Source organism: Tenrec ecaudatus, chromosome 8, assembly GCF_050624435.1.
Source record: "Tenrec ecaudatus isolate mTenEca1 chromosome 8, mTenEca1.hap1, whole genome shotgun sequence".
Taxonomy (NCBI): Eukaryota; Metazoa; Chordata; class Mammalia; order Afrosoricida; family Tenrecidae; genus Tenrec; species Tenrec ecaudatus.
The window spans coordinates 134,369,060-134,376,388 of record NC_134537.1 but is presented as its reverse complement, the minus strand read 5'-3'; the positions used below and the strand labels follow the sequence as shown (position 1 = coordinate 134,376,388).

General features: G+C 36.6%; 1 non-coding gene across 1 annotated transcript; it reads left to right on the top strand.

The window, feature by feature from the left end:
• The first annotated feature begins 931 nt into the window (after positions 1–931).
• On the top strand, positions 932–1,063 carry LOC142455822 (small nucleolar RNA SNORA36 family). The gene has a single exon (XR_012785944.1). It is a non-coding gene; the product is annotated as a small nucleolar RNA SNORA36 family (small nucleolar RNA).
• The last annotated feature ends 6,266 nt before the right edge of the window (positions 1,064–7,329 follow it).

Sequence of the window (7,329 nt, the reverse complement as noted above, 5' to 3'; positions counted from 1 at the left end):
TGGTAACAAGCCTCTTTACAGCCTTGAATAGGCAGAAGGGATGCTCCGTGTGGACGCTGCAATTGGATTTGGGGCTTCCGCTGTCATTCATAGTCTTCTGCAAACCAAGTGTTCACAATTTAAGCTCTGATACCCTTTCCTAGTTTGGATTTTTATTATTTTAGTTATAATGTCTGGATCACATAGACTGGTGTGCATGAATTCTTCCATGTGGATTTTGTTGATACCTCTCTTAGACGACTGCTTGTCTGAAGAGAAGCCTTTAAGACCCCCGTGGTTATTCTTTCTGAGACCTGGGTACTATCTAGTTTCTTTGTTATAGTTCATTACACCCATATCTTCAGTGATCTCTTCATGAAGGTAAGCATCAAGCAGGCCCATAAATAAGAACTAATTATAGATTTAAGGACTATAATTAGTTGTAAGCCCCAAATTCATTCACGTGTCTATGATTTACATATGTCTGTAGTTCACCTTAAAGATATTAATTTTAATTTTATTTTAGAGAAAACATTATCAATAAATTTCCTGGGCATAAACAAATTCTATTGATAGTGCCATTATAGAGAGTTCTTAAAAGGGCATAAGTTAAAGTAAATTTAGTGTAGTATGGGTCCAAGTTTTCACATATATATTGTATACTAAAATAAAAATCAAATGAGCCTATATTCAAAATATAGTAAACACCCATTAAAAATAAGGCTCAAACATCACTATGACTGTGAGGATGGTACAGGACTGTAAATTGTTCTCATCTGTTCTATGTAGAATGTAGAGTTGGTGCCAACTAAAGAGTGGTCAACCACAAGCACATCTACTTTTACTTAGTATATTATGAGTTCAAGGCCTTAAGTTACCTAAATTTTATGAAGCTTATCAAGTTTTATAGTGTAAAACTCATAGAAATAAAGTTTTTAAGAATTAGAGTATGCTCCAAAGTGTTGAGTTCAGTTCAGGGCAGCTTCCCTGTTCTGTTAATTAAACTTTGCGACATTAAAACAGGTTTGGGAAAATGACTGGGTAGAAAATATTATTCTATTCACTTTGTTCCCAGCCTACATTAAAAAAGAAAGAAAAAAAAAAGAATTAGAGTATGATTTGATTGAACACAATTAAATTCTTTTATGATAACAGATATTTAGTAGAAGTAATGTTAGCTTATTGTATTAGTAAACTTATATAATTTAGGAAAAACACATGCAAAATACTTGTACACTTATATACTCAATGATAATTCAAAGAATGTATAGGTTTTTCATTAAAACTAAAAGCATTCAACTAGTCTAGTTTGGTAAGCAATACAGACATTGTAAACTTTGAATTTTAAAAAGTGCTTGGGTTAAGTTTTTATATCTTTTCTCTATTTAATACTGAAAGTTTTTACAGTTTATTTTCTTAAACTCTTTGGATTTTTAGGAATACTCAATCTATGTGTGTTTGTTTTCCTCTTAACACATTAAAATAACACTTAAAGTGATATAACAACCTTATTTAATAATTTAGCTCTATTATAGAAGTTATATGAGATTATGTATAATTACATTATATAAATTACATAAGATTATATAAACAAAATCTTATTTTAAAATAAAATTACATTATTTAAAATTTAATACTCTATATTTCATGAATCATAAAGATTTGTTAGTGAAGCAATCTTTAAAATAATTTTGTTTTTCTGAGATTATATTATACAAACCAAATAAGTAATACATACTTTTTATTATTGTGCTTTTCAAATGAATTAATTTATCTCAAAATTCTCTCAATATGGTCACTAAAGGCTAAAATCATGCTTAGTGTAATTATACGATTTTAAAGATAAACAGTGATACCCTTCCATAGAGTTGATCCTGTCTCATAGCAACCCAACAGGATTGAGAAGAACTGCCCTTAATGTTCCTTAGGAATTAGATTTGCCACAACTTTCTTCTGTGGAGTGTTTGTTGAGTTTGAACTCCGACCCTTTCAGTTTAGTCGTTGAAATGTGCTCAATTACTTAATATATGGCTATTTTAGCCATCGTCTCTTCTGTGATGACTTGTAAATTCTACCCTCTCTCTGTGTCTGTCGCTATAATCACATGTTTGAGGGAGTTCTGTTCCAGGATTAAGACGGGATGCATTCTGAGCCCCCACGTTAGTGAGAGATGTGGCTCAGCTCACCACCTTTCCATCTTTCGTTTCCCTAAAGTATGGTCTGCTGAAAGGCAAAGGCCAGTCCTCCATCAAAGCCTTCCCTTTTTACGTCTTGGCTTCCTGAAAGAAGACCTGCCTTGGACAACCGTGACCGTAAAGCTTTGTGAGTTTTGTGAGACACTGAAGTGAGCTGCAGACCCCCGGGGTAGGAGGGACGATGCTAGGAGAGGAGTGGGGATTCACATCAGGTAAAACGGAACAAGAGAACACCTTGGAAAAGATCGGCACTTGGTGCAACTTCAACCTGCACTTCCTTGTGACTGCTTTCAACAACTTGCGGCCATTCAGTTTATTCTGATGATCCTTCGGCCTAAACAGGTATGAATTCTTCTTAAAGAAACGATGACTACAACAGTCAAGTCCTAACCTATATGTCACCGAGATTCCAATTTCAAATAGGGGTGAGCGTTCATCATGAGAAGATACGTTGGAAGCATGTATGCTTTTCTGGAAGAAGACGTACTACAGGTTAGGCAACAATCTAGCAATAGGAAGTTTCAGAACCCAGCCGGATGGCGTATGGGAAAAACAGAACTCCTTTGGATTAAGCCAAATTCTTAAGACAAATATGAGAAGGGAAACTTTGACCTGTGGTAATGTTTGTGCAATTGCACTCTCGGATGATTGAAACAACAGACTAACATGGCCTGTGTTGCAGTGAATTATTTAATTGGCTAGTTCTAGCCAGTTTCTTCCTAACTACCATCAAACAACAGCTTAGGACCCTACTGAATGGATCTATTTCTTTCCCCCCTAATGGTTCTAAGTAAAAGAAGGTAGAGAAAGATGCTGCTAGAATTATATAGTTTAGTTGTCTGTGATTGTTACCAGGTTTAATAGTGATGGTTAAGTATAGAATTCTAATGTGGGGACTGGTTGATTTGGGCACGCTGTTGGAAATAAAATAAGACATCTCAGGAGCATTGAGGGGGATGTCTCACTCTCATGAGGAAAACGTAGTCTGTATCTAACTAGATGTCCAGAGCAACAGACATCTGAGTAGATTACCCCAAATAAGGAAACCCAAAGGATCGCTTACGGAAGACAAGAACCGCAAACGTGTGCAGATAAAGAGCTGGAGCTCACACAGAAGGAACGGAACTAACATTGGAGAGAGATCCACCAGTGTTCGTAGATGTGCTGAGCAGTAACTGGGCACAAAGAATCTTTGTGATTACTGCCACTGGACCTCTCACTGGTGGCGAGGCTGTTCTCAGTGGCCTTCACTAGGTCTCATTGTGACACCAAAACTCTTAAAAAAACACAGTGCCAACAAATTAAAACAAAGGATTTATTTGAATGGTTATCAGACATCTGAATCAGGATACATTCTGATTCTGTTAAATAAATAAGTACATAAATAAAATAGAAAGAATCCAAAATGCTCAGCTAAAAATCCAGAGAGTTGACATTTCTTCATGTAGATTAGAGTGAAGCTTTTGAAGAGTGGGAGGTAGTACACAAAATCAATCATTGAGTATTCTTAGCATAATTAATTGTACCATAATCTCTCCTATACTGAGATCCGCTAACATTACATTGCTATGTGGTTTCTGGCTTTTCTACACACTCTACACCGAGTTATTTTACAAAGGTTTATTTGATTGAATTGGTTTGCTCCTTACGGAATATGTTTCCATCTTGACGAAGCACTTAGTGGTTATTGATTTAGCATTAAAACACAATTCTGGAAAGTTGGGTATTTTATCTACTTGTAGCTATGAAACCTAGTGAAATTAAAATCCAGGGAGCACACATTATTTTTCATTAAGTCACAAAATGATAGTTTGTGAGATAGTTGAAGTTTATTGTGTGAACCTGGTGTATAAACACATGTGGGGTTACTTGAAAGGCGGAGAGATAAATGGCTCAGTGAGCCTCACCTTTCAAGTTCTTGGGTCTCTTTGCATTGTGGTGGTCAGACCAGGGTGTGGCTGCCTTAGCCAGTTCAATGATTCAACTGGCAAGGCTCACTTCCTGCAAGACATCTCCAAAGAGAAACCACATGAACCTACCCGATGCAGCCCTGAGATGCTTACACATTCACTGACTTGGCTTTCCTCCTGCAGTCGGCATCATGGTGTGTGTTTTGTGAGATGGAGGAGGACTTTGTGGATTGGTGTCGGACATAGGGGTTAATGTTGAACTTGTGGGCTTGGACAGCAGTGGGTTGGGATGTTTTCTTGATGTGCACTTACCCTTTATATAAAACTCTCTCTTATACATGTGGGTTTCTGTGGATTCAGTTCTCTAATGTACCCAGACTAACACAGTTCATTATTGATATCTCTTTTTAAAGCAGGAAAGGACACATTGACAATACTGCAGAGTAGTTCAGTTGTTCCTGGTTAAAAAAAATAACAAAAGAAAAACAAAAAACAACAAGTTCATAAGTTTCCAGTTTTGAATCAGGATTCTATAGTTAATTTTGGACTGGTGGTTAAGAAAAAATACAGGAGATCAATTGATTAGGTAGAATAAAAGAAAAATCATACCAAGCAAAATAAGGTAAGGTGCAAAAGATAAAAACTGAATTATTTCACTTACAAAAAATAAGTAATTATGACCAACTGAAAATTAGGAGCAGTTACCAGGATAGAAGGGAGGGAAATAGGGAAGACTTTAGCCTAAGGATCAGTTTGTGTTCATCATGGGGGATGATTTTGGAGGACAGAGAGAAAGCTGCACAACTTGAAGAATGTGTTCAGTGTCTGCAGTGTGGGGATTGTTTAAATTGGCCTCTCTTAAAATGGCAATTCCTTTCAAATGACCAGGTAGGATTTTACAAAGTTGAGATGCCTGCTTGTGTCGATTAAGAGGATTTGATAGATTCCTAATCACATAAATAAGGTACAGAACACCCTTGTGGGTGGTACCATGCAAATGACATTAGGATTGGTCGGTGTTACCATCCCATTAGGCTTAGAATGAACCATCACAGAAGTGGAAAGGGAGGAACTCACGATCATCAAACAATCAAACACATAAACAAGAGACAAGAGTAGCGTGTGTCTGTTGGACTCTATAGAACCCTGCACCACGGCACTCACTCCAGAAGCAGCATCAAGATGTGATGCAGTTGAGTTCTGAATCAATTTTTCCCATAAGAAATAACTGAAAATAAATCAATCCAGTCTTGACAACCAAGTTTTTACCCTAACCTTACCCTTTTATAAAAAAAATTACACAGAAATTACAAAGTAAATAAGTTCAGAATTAAATAATATAATTTAAATAAAAAACACATTTAAAAAGTTTTAACAACTACAGGATGGCTTATATCTTGAGACTGACGAGGATCTGGATCTGTGGACAGGGATGTGGAGAGGAGGGATGGAGAGAGTCACTGTTTGGAAGGGGAATCTCCTTCCATCAAATTAACTGGTAGCTGCTTTTCAGGAGTCTTTTCCCTTCTTTGCGTTTTTTCACTAGGACCTGGCTGGCTTTCTCTAAAAAAAAAAAAAAAAAATCTGTCTAATGTGATGTGCTGTTGGTGTTTCCTTAACTGTTTACTAAATTATCGTCAGCAATATCGATAACACGGTTAACCAGTTCCTTATGATGATGATTCTTTGCACACAAAACTCTTTCTTAGGACCCATGTTGTATATGTAAAGTACAAAAAGCCACAAAAATTAAGAAAAGTTTAGCAAAACACTTGAAACACAGCTGCAAAAGGTTGAAACCATCAAGGAGAGCTGGGTTTGTTAATCCGTGGAGTTAAAACTGAGCACTTTGCCCCAAAGAGTACCTTTAGGCATTTCATGGTAGAGCTGAAAGAGCTTTGTAACACTTGCTGTAACAGGCCGAGGGAAGGGGCGAAGATAGGCTGAGACTCTTGAGTGTGATGGTTAGATTGGTTAGATTTTACGTCAATGCTCTTTACCCTGCCATAGGTAGGAGTGAATCCTAATCTATTAACAGGTCACAGCCTGATGATACCTCCTTGGGACTGTGGCCTTTTGTATAAGAGGGATCCTGAGCAGGACCATGCTCTCTTGCCCTCCAGATCTGGATCTATCTTGGATTCCTCCATCTCCTGTTGTATAGCTATCCCAGGAGCTATGAGCACACTGGTGACCTTGAATTCATTCAGTTTTGTATTCACCAACCTGTGGCTCTTTTGCTTCTTCTTTCTGCCTCCTGTTCATCAGCTCCTTAGCTACATGTGCCAGGAGAAGCCTCTAGCTTACAGATGACCTCTAGGCTTGAACCAGAATGTATTTATCTACATCTACAACCGTGTACTCCCTGTGTTAATATATGTCTCTGTCTACATACATACACATACAAGAGTCGCTGGTTTTGCTTTTTTAGAAAACTCAACCTAACACACTGGGTGTGGCTGCACTACTGAGAAGAGGTTGCCTTGATTGAAGATCTGTTTTCTGAGCAATTTGGAACCTGAATTAGGGAGTTATCTTCTCCCATAACCTAATACCTATAAAAACAAGTACATTATTTTTGAGTCACAAAGCAAACGATCCATTCTTAATTTTATTTTATACTGTAAAATGATTATTTCTCTAGAAGATAATCTAGAAGAGGATTTTTATTTGTTTGCAGAAAAAAATTATTTCTGGAATCAGCTCACAATAATTGTTAATGAGTGGACTACGGACAGAAGCCTGCTTGAAAGACAACAAAGGGAAGTAAATGTTATCCTTTTATTTCTAATTAATATTAATTGTTTAGAGAATAAGTGTTAAGAGAACCAATTCTTCAGGTTTATAGAATGGGCTATGTAGGGTAGTCTCCTTTTCCTACCCTTCCAATTAATAGCTCATCTGAATTAACATTCTAGAAAGTGTTGACTAAAGAACATCTACCGAAATAATTTGATAAGAAAAGACATGAGACCAAAGATAAAGAAATTTTTTAACGTGGCTAAATATTTATAATTTACTACAGTTCAGTTACTATGAACTTAGTCTGAAGAAATGTTAAGACTCTCATGAAAGGGCAACTGGTAAGTTATAAAAAAAGAAAGAGAAAAAGGGAAGGAAAACAAAGGGACATAATTGGAAAGAAAACAGAAAGTGAGAAATATGAAGTTTGAGGCGAAGTGATGAAATCTACAATGTATTGTTTGACTCAATATTTTTATACTATGCTTCTACCTTAGCTCAGG